Genomic DNA, 15,828 nt, shown 5'->3' with positions numbered 1-15,828 from the left:
TTCGAGGCGAGACCGAGACCAGCAAAGGCTGAATCTAAGATAAGAGTTTTTTAATGAATGTATTAAAAGTATAGTTTAAAGAACTATTGGTCTAAGCACATATATGAAATAAACCTCATTTATTATTTTCTTAAGCTTGTTGGTTAAACAATATTACCATTTGAGAATAAAAATGAAATAAATGACAGTCCTAAGTTAAGTGAACAAATTGGTATTACAATTACGACACGTCAGTGTTAACAAAATGTCAGTGAAAAACTCAAATTAAAGGTTCAAAGTGCCTATGTGGCGCAGCATGTGCAATACAAACTACCAGCTTCTGCATACTATTATATATAAGTCAAATAAGACATTTCTGCTTTACAAACTACAGTATTACTGTACTATAACTAAAATGGACCTAAAAACCAAACAATAATTTACTAAATATGACGGTGTTTACGCAGAAAGTGAATATAAACATTTAAATTCAATTTGTGAATAATTTCCTCAATTGCACTGCTATATTTCATATAGTCAAGTAAGCATTTCTATTTTTTCTGATGACTTGAGAGAAGTATTTTAACATTTTCTTCAGTATGTGTAGCATTCATGTAACTAATAGCTAAATCAAAAGACTAGAGGCCTTTCAGACCAACATAGTGCAACGAACCCAGAAAGCAAACATACGTCTCCGAGATGTCTGTTTTAGATCTTTTCATCTGGAAAGCATCTAATGTCTGCTAAACATCTTAAAAATATCAGATTTACAATCATCCTAAGTCATAAACATCTCAAAGGCATTTGCCGAATGTCTTATTGACATACGTCTTATTGCAGATTAACTATTGCAGATGAGCAAACAACGTAAAATTGACAATCTTCCAGATGTAAACACACACATATAGACGTCTGGATGTTGTACGTGTGCTGTCAGGGAACAGAGTATAACACAGATGTCTCGAGACACGTTTTTAACTGTGATGTTCTTTTTAACTTGACAGAACTTCAAAAAATTGTCGCTCCTGTACAAGATGCCAAAAACACAGCGCTATATAATGCAATAGTCAAAGACATCCGTTTAGGAAGTTTACATAGAAAAGCAACTGAAAAACAGCACGGATGGACAGAATAACGTGTTTGGTGTGAACAGCCCCTTATCAACAAGACACAGCACTAATGGAAGTTTCTCAAAGTTACCTCATAATTGTTGACTGTTGGTAAATATTTACTTTATCCAACGATTGGTTTGTTTTCCATTTTCTAAAATATCCCGATGCTGTTTTAATGAGTGAGAAACTGAAGAGCCAATCGATTCAAACATTTTTGCTAACCTGTTTGGCCAATTCGCTGAAAAGAACCGACTCAATAAAATGATTTATTTGTGGACTGGGCATCACGTCTTCTGATTCTACGTAGCAGACTGAAATGCGGGACAAACGTCAAGATCTCGGATATTGTCAGTCGACTGGACTCTGGGTTAATTTTGAGTACACACTTGAGTCAAGACTGAGTCAAATTGCTCACGAGTCTATGACAAGACCAAGACCTTGAAAATATGGTCTTGGACTCGGACACCAGTCCAAGTCCGAGTTCGGTCTCGAGTACTACAACACTGCCAGGTCCTACTATCAGTAAGCATGATTTATAGATTTATAGTTATAATACAATAACAAGAATGTTTTGCAAATCTTAATAAAGATGTATAATATAAAATATAATTTTAGACAGTCCTCTAATACATTAAATCAATCAACAGATAAAAACAACAGACATTCTGTCACCTTGTAAAGCACAAAGTATACTTTGGTCAGACGTGAATGCTAAGCATCTATGTACAGGAAACATGACGCAAATCTCGTCATCAGCAGTGTGATTTCTCTAACCACACGTCTTTGACCACGCAGAGTGCACATGCGCCTGGAGCTATATGCACTAAATAGTGGGTTCACAAAGTGGCAACCCTCACATTTGAGGCACTGCTGTCACAAAGAAGCGCTAGATGTAATCGGCGCTAGGTAAAAACAACAACAGTGGATGTGCAAGTAAAGAGAGCATGTGTGAGGAGGTCTGGAGATACCTGCATTTGTAGAACTCGAGACTGAAGGAATATAAAGACATCTTTATGGGTCTAAACTCCTGAAGAGAAAGTCCGGTGTCTCATAGCAGTCGTAGCACGCATGCGTCAACCGCCAGAGTAAAAAAAAAAAAAGAGAGAAGAAAATTCAGAGAAACAAAATTGAAGGACTTCAATGCCTAAAGGAAGGCACTATGATGCCTAAAAACAAGTTTTCACCTAGTGACATTTTTTCACCTTGCGGTTCAGGGCTTCCGTATTATGGCAACCATCGTAATTTCAGAGTAGTAGGAGTGATTCCTGTATTCTGTACACACACATTAATTTAGAGGATTCACTCCAAAAATGTCACAGTGTGTGTATGGCCTTACTGAATTGCATTTATAAGGAACAATAGAGGATTTATAAATGTTCTTTAACACATTTGAAACAATTCTTTACTCATTACTAGAACTTTGGCACAATAATCAGTTAAAAATGAGTAATTAGCACAAACTTTTTAACCGAAGGTCAGAATTATCACTGTAAAGCATAAGAACTGTAAACTTGCACAACTTCAGTGAGTTATTTAAGGTGAATCAGCTGATGCTAATAAATAAGTGAACAAGTGCATTTGTCTCAATTTTACCTACGGATCACGACTCAAACACACAAGAGAACCTGTATGGTGTCAGGTAGTCCAGTTCACAAAACCAGTCTGAATGACTCGCACCAGACTGATCCAGTTCTCAAGTCATGACTTTTGAAAAGAGGAAATAGAAAGAGATGAATTACATTAGTCAGAAAAGAGAAATATGCCAAATTTACGGTCACTCCCTAAGCAGTTTTATTTGAAAATTCATCACAGCAGTGCTGACTAGTTTGTTTGGGAATATAACACAACGTATGGTGATAGAAATAATTTTAAAATTGACATTCAAATAAAAAGTTTGCAAGATTTAACCTTCTAAATTAAGGTGTAGGTCTATACATCAAAGTCTATGAAAAGGGTCCATTGTAGCGGAACCTTTTGACATTTTTTATTAACCATTATTTTAAATATTCTACTGCTGTTCTAAACTTCCTCTTCAGTCCAGCAAGTGCATTAACTGAAAGCAAGCTGCAAAAACATGGATTTGTGAATTCATAAAACTTCACTGCTTGCTTTTGCCTCCTGTTGTTTACCTTAAAAACCTAGTCTTGAAACTCCTTTTCTCTGCATGTAAGGAAGTCCTTTAAGTGAGTCTTCGAATCAAGTTTATTTGCTTTGAGCAATGCATGAATTTAGCTTGCAGTTCTCGGTCCTGAATGCTTTCTTAGTGTATGAAACATGCTTCGATGACACTGTTAATACAATACACATTTAAGCGATACAAATGTAACACACGTGCCACTCGTTCATAGTGTAAGCAGTCAGTTTATATACACAGCATGACAGTTTACAGCAATTCAGACAAATGTGTGTTTTTTCCTAATATGGAAATATTACTGATTTAGTCTATAGCACTAACAATTAACTTTATATATTAAAAACAGTTGAAGTCTGTGGTATGTCCTCATTTTGCTAGTAAACGTAAGTTTGTGTGCGTGCTGAGCTGTACTTAATAATGAAGTTCTGTTCCACCAAAGATAATGCGTTATGCTGTAATTGTACTGATCTGACTGCAGTGTGTGTGTGTGTGTGTGTGTGTGTGTGTTAAACACAGATTAATGGCAGCATCACTTCAGCTCTTCTGTCGATGATGCTGGAGTCACATTTTCTTCTGGTCCCTCCTAAAACAAACAAACAAACAAACAAACACACACACACACACACACAGGTCAATACAGCGTTCAAGCCATGCTAAAATACAACATATAAAAACAGATTGTGTGAAAGAGTTAACCTTATTTTACACGTCAAGCACTAAATGTGATAGCAGAAGGATGACACTTTGCTTTAATACAGTATGTCTTTTCAATATAAATGTAAATGTTAAAATTAACGTGTGTGTTATAAATTTGTATGATGAAAAGTTCGAAGCCACTCGCTTTAAGGGTTGGGTTTTTATACAGATTTGATTCCGATTCACAAGCTCTTGATTTATTTTGATTTTGATTCGATTCTGAATCATTTGGGTATATTTCAGGTAAAATGTCTATTTTGCTTATATCTTAAAGAGTTTTTTTTTTTCATCATTTTGGTCACATTATAGCTTTTTAAAAAATGGACAAATTCCATGAAATACATAAATAAATAAATAAATAAATGTCTTTAAATTGCATATATTATAATGCAGGGGTTTTCAAAGTGTGGGGCGAGCACCCCCAGAGGGGCGATAGAGCATGTCAGGGGAAATGTTCATATATATATATATATACTACCGGTCAAAAGTTTTGAAACACTTACTCATTCTTTATTATAATTTTCATTGCATCTTCAAAGTAGTCACCCTTTGCCTAGAATTTGCAGACATGTACTCTTGACATTTTCTCAACCAACTTCTTGAGGTATCACCCTGGGATGCTTTTTAAACAGTATTGAAGGAGTTCCCATCTACACTATATTGCCAAAAGTATTCGCTCATCTGCCTTTAGACGCATGTGAACTTAAGTGACATCCCATTCTTAATCCATAGGGTTTAATATGATGTCGGCCCACCCTTTGCAGCTATAACAGCTTCAACTCTTCTGGGAAGGCTTTCCACAAGGTTTAGGAGTGTGTTTATGGGAATTTTTGACCATTCTTCCAGAAGCGCATTTGTGAGGTCAGACACTGATGTTGGACGAGAAGGCCTGGCTCGCAGCCTTCGCTCTAATTCATCCCAAAGGTGCTCTATCGGGTTGAGGTCAGGACTCTGTGCAGGCCAGTCAAGTTCTTCCACACCAAACTCACTCATCCATGTCTTTATGGACCTTGCTTTGTGCACTGGTGCGCAGTCATGTTGGAACAGGAAAGGGCCATCCTCAAACTGTTCCCACAATGTTGGGAGCATGGAATTGTCCAAAATCTCTTGGTATGCTGAAGCATTCAGAGTTCCTTTCACTGGAACTAAAGGGCCAAGCTCAGCTCCAGAAAAACAACCCCACACCATAATCCCCCCTCCACCAAACTTCACAGTTGGCACAATGCAGTCAGACAAGTACCATTCTCCTGGCAACCGCCAAACCCAGACTCATCCATCAGATTGCCAGATGGAGAAGCGTGATTCGTCACTCCAGAGAACGCGTCTCTGCTCTAGAGTCCAGTGGCGGCGTGCTTTACACCACTGCATCTGACGCTTTGCATTGCACTTGGTGATGTATGGCTTGGATGCAGCTGCTCGGCCATGGAAACCCATTCCATGAAGCTCTCTACGCACTGTTCTTGAGCTAATCTGAAGGCCACATGAACTTTGGAGGTCTGTAGTGATTGACTCTGCAGAAAGTTGGCGACCTCTGCGATCTATGCGCCTCAGCATCCGCTGACACCGCTCTGTCATTTTACGTGGCCTACCACTTCATGGCTGAGTTGCTGTCATTCCCAATCGCTTCCACTTTGTTATAATACCACTGACAGTTGACTGTGGAATATTTAGTAGCGAGGAAATTTCACGACTGGACTTGTTGCACAGGTGGCATCCTATCACAGTACCACGCTGGAATTCACTGAGCTCCTGAGAGCGGCCCATTCTTTCACAAATGTTTGTAGAAGCAGTCTGCATGCCTAGGTGCTTCATTTTATACACCTGTGGCCATGGAAGTGATTGGAACACTTGAATTTAATTATTTGGATGGGTGAGCGAATACTTTTGGCAATATAGTGTATGTTTGGCACTTATTGGCTGCTTTTCTTTATTATTTAGTCCAAGTCATCAATTTCAAAAACTTTTTTTAATTTTTTTTTTTTAATTACATTTTAGTTTTATAATGAAATACATTAATATGGTGGCACAATTATATTTTTGTCTACAAAACTAATTTCAAACATTTAAGCATACGCCTTCAGATCAAAAGATTTTTAAGATCATGAGAAACATTTCAGTCAAGTGTTTCAAAACTTTTGACCGGTAGTGTATGTATATATACACATAAATATGATGCATGATCTTATGCACTGCTGCCACATGATTGGCTGTTTAGATAATCGCATGGATGATTGTTGATGCCAGATGGGCTGGTTGGAGTATTTCTGTATCTGCTGATCTTCTGGGATTTTCACACACAACAGTCTCTCTTTGGCATCGAATGGGGGTCGTGGCTAGTTTGGCATACCGCAGCGGCCCGTTTCAGCTTATCGCCACCCGTTCGCCCCCGTTTCATGGCCGGCCATCTGGTAAAAGTCCCGGTTCTCCCTATGACCGGTCTGCCCCTGTCACTCTCTCTCTCTCTCTCTCTCGAACTGGCATCCCCGGCTCCTCTTTATCCCTCTCCCGGCTGATTGGGCTGATTCAGTGCTGGGCGTCCATCGTTACGGCCCGGCCACACCCTCCTCATCACAACATTGTTAAATTTGTATTGTTTACATGCATACTTTTTACTGTTTACAAGTATTTACATTGATTTATAGAACACATGATAAAAAGGTACTATCCTTTTAAGAATATCAGCAGTTTGGTTGATGTTTAAGTTTAGTGCATATTAACAAGATTTGAGTCAAACGGGTTGTTTACCGCTTACGTGCTAAGTGTGATTACAATTAAATGTTTCTGTTTTTTGTTGTTTTTGATCAACAAATGACTAAAGAACAGAAAGTGTATTAAAAGACACATTATTCTATGACAAATTGATTGCGTGGATTTAGTCTTTGGACACAGATTTCACGGAAATCAAACTTTTATTCTCAACACAAAGAGAAAGGATCTCTACTTAACATCTCCACTATACTACCCAATCACCGGTGAGTGAAATCTGAACATTTATCCAGTGGCTAATCACGGACATTTTTAGTCACATATGCAAGTAATTTACTAGCATCATAGAAGGTTGTGCATATAGTAAAACATCAATATTAGGATTTAAGAATTGATATGAAGATTGTGCAAATGATGATTGCATGGCATTGGAAAATATTACCATGCTCTACTCACCTTCACTTTCTCCAGGAGGTCAGAGCCACCAGGCAATGATTTCTGGGGTATGTGGAAGGCCTGAGAGAGTCAAGAGAAAAGGACACTCAATTAAGACAAATTAAAATGAATGCAAGTACACAAACAGGCATGCATACTTGGCCAACGCAGTTCACAACTTGAGGGGGCAATAGAGTTACCTTCACATGTTAAACCCAGTTTCAATTAAACCACAAGTGTTATTACTCAGGTTGCTAGCTATAATGATGTGTTCAATTGAACTGACTTTTACCACCTTGCCAAGGAAGATTCTTACTAGAATTTCAAATTCAGTTTGAAATCAGCAATTAGCACGAAAATACCAGTTCAGTATGAAATCAGTTTGTGCATTAATAATCAATGAATGAAACACTATTAAAATGGCATTCATTTGTTTGTTGTTGATGGGAAGATGTTGTTGTTCACCTTTTTGGCTTGCTGGACTTCCTCTGTGGACTTAGACCTGTTTTTCACGGGCTGTCTTTGAGGGGAGGTGGACTGCAAAGAGAGACCACACACATGCGAAAAGCACCAGGAAATACACCACTGTAAAATGACTACATCAGCAAAAATCCCATTTTCTGTCAGCTCAGCGGGCTGGATACTTACCTTCTGATCCATGATGTAATACTTTGCTCAGACAAGTGAGCAAAAACAGCTGGTCTCGCAAACAGAATCTGATCTACTTACAAGCAGCTGCCTGTTAAGTTGAGAAGAGAATGAAGCAGTTATTTTGGACAACAATTAGAGCTCAAGTCTACACTCTTCTAGTCTACCACTTGAGGCCACTACAGTACACCGCTGAGGGATAAACTAAGTCAATTCAGTGGCATGCACTGTATAAAGCTGTTTAAAGCTCCTATATCACATCAAATTTTTTCACAACTCATGTTTTCTGGGGGTTTTGTCTACTGAAACTTCTTTGAAAGGTCCTTTTTTCTTTCTTTCAATGTTTCGTTAGCAGAACGATAAAACAAAGTGTTAAACAACAGTACTGCCCATTGAAGAGACTGTGAGTCAATCCAGAGGCGTCATACACATTCTGATTGAGGGAGCACGTGCCCCCTTAACTTTTTGAGCCAAGAGGGTTTTGAATGGATTATCTCAATTCCAAAAATGTATTTGTACCTTCGATAATTAAGTTAAATGATTATTGCATGTAAAAAAGAATGTCTGTTGGAGAAATCTTTATTGACATATCTAAATTTTGTCAGTCCAATCTCACTATAGGCAGCGTCCCATAGCTACCTCAGAGATCATGCTCATGGGGAAGGTGGAGCACAAAGATAAAGCGCAGTGTTATGGTAATAAAAATGAATTAATTGCATCAACTTCAGTGCAGTTAACCTTTGCCAACTATGTCTGATCTCTGTGGAGCTGTCAGTCAGTTTTTTTCAGTCTAATATAGATTATGTCTATGTTTTACTTTGATCAGTCGCTGTTCATTTTCTTTGATGCTGAAATGCATTTGGCAGGTTTTGCAGTGTCCTTACACTCTCTTTTCTTCATGTTTAAAGAAAGCAGCTGCTTATTGTCTCATTTTAGTGTGAATCCTGTCATTTCCAGTCATTATACAAATTTTAAACAACAAAAGGCAGGTGGGGTCTGGGTAGCTCAGTGAGTATTGACGCTGACAATCACCACTAGAGTCACGAGTTTGAATCCCACGGCGTGCTGAGGTACTCCAGCCAGGTCTCCTAAGCAACCAAATTGGCCCGGTTGCTAGGGAGGGTAGAGTCACATGGGGTAACCTCCTCGTGGTCACGATTAGTGAATCTCGCTCTCAATGGGGCGTGTGGTGAGTTGTGCGAGTAGCATGAGCCTCCACATGCTGTGAGTCTCCGTGGTGACGTGATTAGATGCACGGATTGATGGTCTCAGAAGCGGAGGTAACTGAGACTTGTTCTCCGCCACCCAGATTGAAGTGAGTAACCGCGCCACCATGAGGACCTACAAAATAGTGGGAATTGGGCATTCTAAATTGGGCAGAAAAAGGGGATAAAATAAAAACATTTAAATAACAAAAGGCCGTTCTATATGGTTTTGCGGTAGCTGCGGGTTCTGTATTTTCAGTGGGAGAAAGGCGGTGCGGGTGGCTGAACGGATCAAGGTGGCAGCTCTTTTACGAGACATTTGCATCTTGTCTTTCATGACTTACGGCACACACTGCGCAAGGTAAAAATATTTTATTTCTTCGCTGCTGCTGCTGCATGTCATTGACCAACTCATAGAGATAACTTTAATCAGCCGGCATTTAGCTTTTATTTATTCGGTTACTTTAAGCACAGTCTGATCGATTGCTCCCTGTTCCCTATGTAGTGCATTGTGTGGCAATCTCTGAATATGGAATAGTGGACGAGTGAGTGATTTCACATTTAGGCTGAGACCTTTTCATGGTAAAACTATTTTATGGAGAAGTAACACACTCATGGAGAAATACAAACAATTGTATTTAATTGATTTTCTTTGTTTTATTAGCCATCACTGAACACGGAGTACAGTTTTTATAGTAACTGCCTCGTTCAGAGATATATGTTTTCACTCTATATTGAGTTGAAGTAGTTTTGGGCATTGTTTTCTTTGTGTTGCCGCCTTTTGCACCACCTCTCGTGTTATGTTTGAAAAATGCATGCAGAAAAGAGGTGGAAAGACCATAAAAAAGGACGTAAACCAGCTAAAGATATCAAACACACACTCTACCTCATAAAATGTAACCAAATGCAGCCATTACTGATACACATTTATTGACAAACAGCTGCGAATGTAATGGTTTTATAAAAAAAAAAAAAAGGTGCATGACACCCCTTAGTCTATCCATCACAGCCTAGTTGTTATTCCGGTCAAAAATGAAAGATGGCATTACTGTAAATAAGATCCATTGACAGCATTTGTGGCACAATGTTGATTACCACAGAAAACGTTAGACTCGTCTCTTAATTTAATTAAATTTTTTAAGCAAAAATTGCAATGTGAAATTCATCTTTTTTTTTTTTTTTTTTTTTTTTTTTTTTAAGTGTAATTTGATCTGTAAAGCTGTCTAAATTTCCATTGTTTCGTGTACTGTTTTAGGAGGAAAACATTAGATCCTTTACAGGCTTTACATGGTCATGACAGGAGTTGAAATGGATATAGCTAACATTGCAAAGAAGAGAAGGTTGGTAAGCATTTCTGTCACACTAGTATCATGTCAACACATATAATGTTGATGTATTAAGTCTGGTGGCTAGTTTCAAAACAGTGTCTGTATTTTAACACTGTTTTAATTTTTTTTTTTTACCCTTTTGTTTACATTGTAAGCACATTACACTAACCATGATTTATGCTTTTTCTCATTTGCGGTCACTTACATTCTAATGCTTCGTTCAAGTCCTCCTGGGAAGTTCATATTTACAAGGTCGGAAATTGTAAATACGATGTGATGTGCGTTCAAGGCATTTTAGTTCATATTTCTTTCTCTCCTTTTTCACTTACTGACAAAGAAGTTTCTTTTAGCACCAATGCAACAAAATGAAGAGCAAAGCTGTGCATTAGGCGTGTTATTGATTTATCTATTTTCATCGCTCTTTTGCCACCATATAATGATGGGAATGTTTTGATGCACACACCAGTGTTTTTTTTTTTCCTCTCTCATTTAAAAAATTTTACTTCTAAAGAAATTAATTGTAATTTGAAACATGCAGTATGACCTTATAAAAGCTGTTTTATTCTACATGGAGAGGGTCCGCACATGGGGGCTGCCATGTTAGAATCACATGACCAGCCGAATACTACTTGCTGAATCTCAGTAACCGTCCTGTTATTGAACACTCTCACTTATGGATTAAATTAATCATGGCTGACTGTAAATATAACATTTCTACAATGACATCGGTAACTAAAAACTATTGTATTTGAATGATACTGCATCCACACCCCTAGGTGTCAGTGTAAGTCCAAAACAACATTAAAAAAAAAACTGCTGAGTGCACCTTTAATGAGTCTTATTTTCTGGCAAGTTTTAACACTATTCTTCATTAACAGTACAACATATACAAGCTAAAATGTACAGTCAAAACACACAAATAAAACAGAAATATTACCAATAACAATTTGCTTCTGTCGCGATTCTTTAATCGAAATGTTGGCGCTCATGCATGCTTAACTTGTAAATACAATCATTCCGACATTACTTAAATGCACCATAACTTGATGCATCTAAAATGCGATTTAAGAGCTCCGAGGAAGATTTTTTAGCAAATGACATATTTGGTAGACATACTGTATACCTGAACGACATGAGGGTGAATAAACAACAAAATGTAAATTTTTGGGTGAACGATTAATAGTTCTATTAATTTTATTATTACTATTGATTTTGCTATCTGGGTTCCTTTAACCCTTACTTCCATCTATCGACTAGAAATGAAAGCACCACTGTGTATTGTGTGTTTGTGTGATAAGTTAAAAGGAGGTTAAACTCTTGAGATATTTTGGTGTCACTGTATGAATCACCCTGTGGCCTGAATGGAGGGAAACACACTTCTCATCAATTCATCCACACCAGTGAGTCAACAACACTAAAGGTGACATATTTGAGACAAACGCCTGAACGGCACATTACAGCCACACACACACACACACACACACACACACACACACACACACATGCTGAGATGGGCAGATATCTAAAGAGATCACAAGCAATGACTTGTTAGAATTATTTTGTTTAGAAGTTTAAATAGACTGAGATAAATAAATCCATACATAGTTTGTGTAGAATTACAATTCTGTTTTTTTCATAACAGAAAATTAATACATTTACACCAGCTTACTGTATTGGAAATCTCCATCAATCTCTCTAAAACTGACTTTTAGAAACAGAAAGAGTGAGAGGCTGCCGAAAATGAGGTTTAAACCCCGTATAGTGATTTGGACGTGAAAAAAGGGTAAGAAGTGACCTCACACTACGCTTTAAGTCTGCTAATACCTTTTTCTGTAATTCAATTAGATGTTCTTCAGCTGAGAGAGAGGGAGATATAGAGACTACTGTCACTCTCTGTAAGGTCAAGCAACTTAGTCTTTGAAGATGAAAAAACAGATCAAAATGTTCAACTCTACTTGTGATCAGATACCCACAAGGGGTAAAATATTATATTTACTTATTCTCATATTGTTCCAAATCCATATGCATTTTTCTTCTATGGCACGCAAGAGATGCAAGGCAGAATATTGACCTCAGACAGTATTTAATTTCATTGTACACACACACACACACAAAAGTTAATGGTGATTGAGGGGTCGTGTCAACTCAACCGAGTTTCCGGCTCAAAAAAATATTTTGAGATAGATATATATATATATATATATATATATATATATATATATATATATTAAATAGTGCAAGACAGGGGCACTTAATGTGGTTTCATCCCAAAATTGTAAATTTTTACCAATTTATGGGTAATATGGTCCAAATATGGACCACATGGTATAAAGCTAGTTTTTCTTTTCCATCCAAACAAAGGTCTGAAGTCAAAGTAATGTTGAAACTAGAAATGTACCTTTATTTATTCACACACACAAAAAAAACAAAAAAAACAAACAAAAAAAAATTATGGGTTTAGAACATCATGAGGGCAAGTAAATAATGACAGCATTTCTTTACTTTTTGGTGAAATATTCCTTTGTATGACACAATACTGGAAAAGCTTTAAAAAACAAAAAAAAAGGCTAAAAATGTCAATACTTACAAAAAAGTGGCTATAATAATACCACAGTTATTTGGACACTAACATACTATTACACTATTATTCTATGAAGTATCTTACAGTAGCTACTACTGTACATGCTATTGAATATGAATACGGCAATCAAATATTACCAAACATTACCATCTGATACCATCACAGTACTTTATTGTAAAGTATCTTCACTCCGACATTAAACACAAGTGAGAGGAAGAATACATTTGAAGCAGGCATGAAACAAAATGAAGACTAATATCAGTGCCAGTGATGTCAATCATATTCTCACGCTGTGAAAATATTTCTGCCACGATTGGCAAGTCAAACCTGCAGTACATATTTAATAAAACACTTAACACATTCAGTGCTTAGAAATAAATTAAAATGGAAAGCATTTGTCAGGGAGGACAGATGCAGAGAAAAGTGGACACATTGTTCTATTCCACAGACCTTGATAGAGGTAAAATATACATTCATAAGCGGTAAAGAGGAAGTTGCATCGTCACACATGATGACATCAGAATCCAAACACACTTCCTGTGCATTTCAGCTCTTCCAGTGTTGCCTACAATGGTTCACCCAAAAATGGAATTTCTCTCATCACTTCCTCACCCTCATGTCGTTCCAAACCTGTATTATTTGTTCAATACAAAAAAAAAGAAAAAAAGAAAAAGGATGCTGCTCTTTTCCATACAATAAAGTGCATGGTGACCAAGAGCTTCCAAGCTCCAAAAATGACAAAAAGATCCATAAAACCACCATTTAAAGAAGTCCATATGACTCGTGCACTATAATTGAAATCTTATGGCATACAAAAGCATTATATGACAAAAAAGATGAATGTTATGCCCAACCATTGGTCACCATTCACTTTCATTGTATGGAAAAGATCAGCGTAAACACTGTCTAACATCTCCTTTCGTGGTTCATAGAAGAAAGGAAAAACATACCGGTTTAGAACAACAACAACAACAACAAGGGTGAGTAAACAATGACAACATTTTCAGTTTTGGGTGCACTATCCCTTTAACAGAATTCCTCAGATCAGTGTGTAGTTTGAGTCTATTTGCCCTTTAATGGTTCTGAGACTATGGCTGCATACAAATGCACAAGTCATAAATGATTTATGACAGGCACACACACAAATGGCATACAGCAGCTTTAAGGCATTCATAAAACAATAAACAAAAATCCTTATTCAAATATGCAAACACACAGACATACAGTGAAACTGTCTTACAATGCAAAGCTCATAGGAATATGGAAAGAATAAGGATGCTTACCCTCTTTCAGTCTGTCAATGAAGGCGTGCTGTGAGCAATTCCTCGTTTCAGGATGCAGTCTCTTCATCCCCCCCCCCCCACCTCTTTCTCTCTCTCTCTCTCTCTCTCTCTCTCACACACACACACACACACACACGTTTTTAAATCATTGTGGGGACTCTCCATTGACTTTCATGCATTTTATGGATATTATACAGATCTAACAATAATTTCTATCCCCTAACCCTACCCCTAAACCTCACAGAAACCTTTTTGCATTTATATATATATATATATATATATATATATATATATATATATATATATATATAAAAGAAAAAAAAAAAGAAGTTCCCTCATGGGGACCGCTGGCTGGGCCCCCAAGGTAGGTGATCTCAGGTTTTACTATCCTTGTGGGGACATTTGGACAATGTATAAACAAACACACACACACACACACACACACACACACACACACACACACACACACACACAAACACACACAATTTTACAGACAGGCGTCCACACCTTATCACAAGCCCTTCTGACATGTACGTGCAGGAAATGAATTATAGAGAAAACAATTCCACTTTCACTAGTTAAAATGCTAATTCTTGATATCCGTAAGAGTATCTCAACATTTTAGATTTGGTATTTCAGATAACAATCAATTGGAGAGTAATTAAAGATATTGTAAAATGCTTTCTTATTAGTTAAAATCACATTACAGATATCTCTAAAAAATATCTTTTTTTTTTTTTTTTTTTACTAAGAAGTGCATTGCTGATTTGCAAACCTGGAACTCCAACTAGTAAGAAATTAATTCTACTGTAGATATGTGTAATTGCGTTTTGAATAGGAGTGAATGACAGACCATTGTTAACTTCCAGTAAACATGCAATTACAGATAAAGAACCTCATTTATTTTTCGTGTATTTCTGCTATTTATGATGGCACTTTTTCTATCAATACTTATTTTTTATGAATGCAAATGTAATAACTGATATAAACAATTAGCAATTTTACTAGGAGTCATTGCACATAAAGAATTAGCATTATAAATAGTAAAAATTTTATGCATATTCTGTATGTGATTAAATGTCAAAAAGGGCTTGCAACACACACACAGACACGCTTTCGGCAAGAATACATTTTTGTAAACAGTTTAAAAAGTGCTGCATGGAGTAAATCAGTTATACAGAAACTATACTGACTATTAATGATGACAGTGCACATTACTGGAATGTTCTGAAGATCTGAAGGCATTAGATATTTAATACATGTCTAATAAATCAGTGACAGCAATAGCAATGCATTCAACAAGGCGATTCTGACTAACTGTTTAACACACTCAAAGCTGAAGCAATCATATCAGAGAGGAAGTGACATGTTCTACATACACTATTGAGTAAAGAAAGAGGAAAAAAAGCACTTAAAGGGATAGTACACCCAAAAATAAAAAACCTGCCATCATTAATTCACCCTCATGTGGTTCCAAACCTGTTTGACTCTCATTGTGGAACAAAAAAGAAGAAATTTTGTAGACTGTTCATGCTGCTCTTTTCCATAAAATAATAACATACAGTGACCAGATGTTAAACTTAAAAAAAAAAATGACTCCATCGGACTCGTGCACTATTTTTCTTCTCTTCTGAAGAGTATTCTGAAGCCATATAAGTTTGTGTAATAACATGACAGTAGCCTCCCGCAGTAGTTACTTTTATGCTGCCTTTATGTGCTTT

General features: G+C 37.0%; 1 long non-coding RNA gene across 1 annotated transcript; it reads right to left on the bottom strand.

The window, feature by feature from the left end:
* Positions 1-3,154: 3,154 nt before the first annotated feature.
* On the bottom strand, positions 3,155-14,170 carry LOC127412823 (uncharacterized). The gene is made up of 5 exons (XR_007892485.1): positions 14,108-14,170; positions 7,711-7,801; positions 7,528-7,599; positions 7,084-7,143; positions 3,155-3,808 (listed from the first exon to the last, which is right to left on the bottom strand). It is a non-coding gene; the product is annotated as an uncharacterized LOC127412823 (long non-coding RNA).
* Between the last annotated feature and the right edge of the window lie 1,658 nt (positions 14,171-15,828).

The sequence above is a fragment of the Myxocyprinus asiaticus genome, chromosome 22 (assembly GCF_019703515.2).
Source record: "Myxocyprinus asiaticus isolate MX2 ecotype Aquarium Trade chromosome 22, UBuf_Myxa_2, whole genome shotgun sequence".
NCBI lineage: Eukaryota > Metazoa > Chordata > Actinopteri > Cypriniformes > Catostomidae > Myxocyprinus > Myxocyprinus asiaticus.
This window is presented reverse-complemented; position numbering and strand designations above follow the sequence as displayed.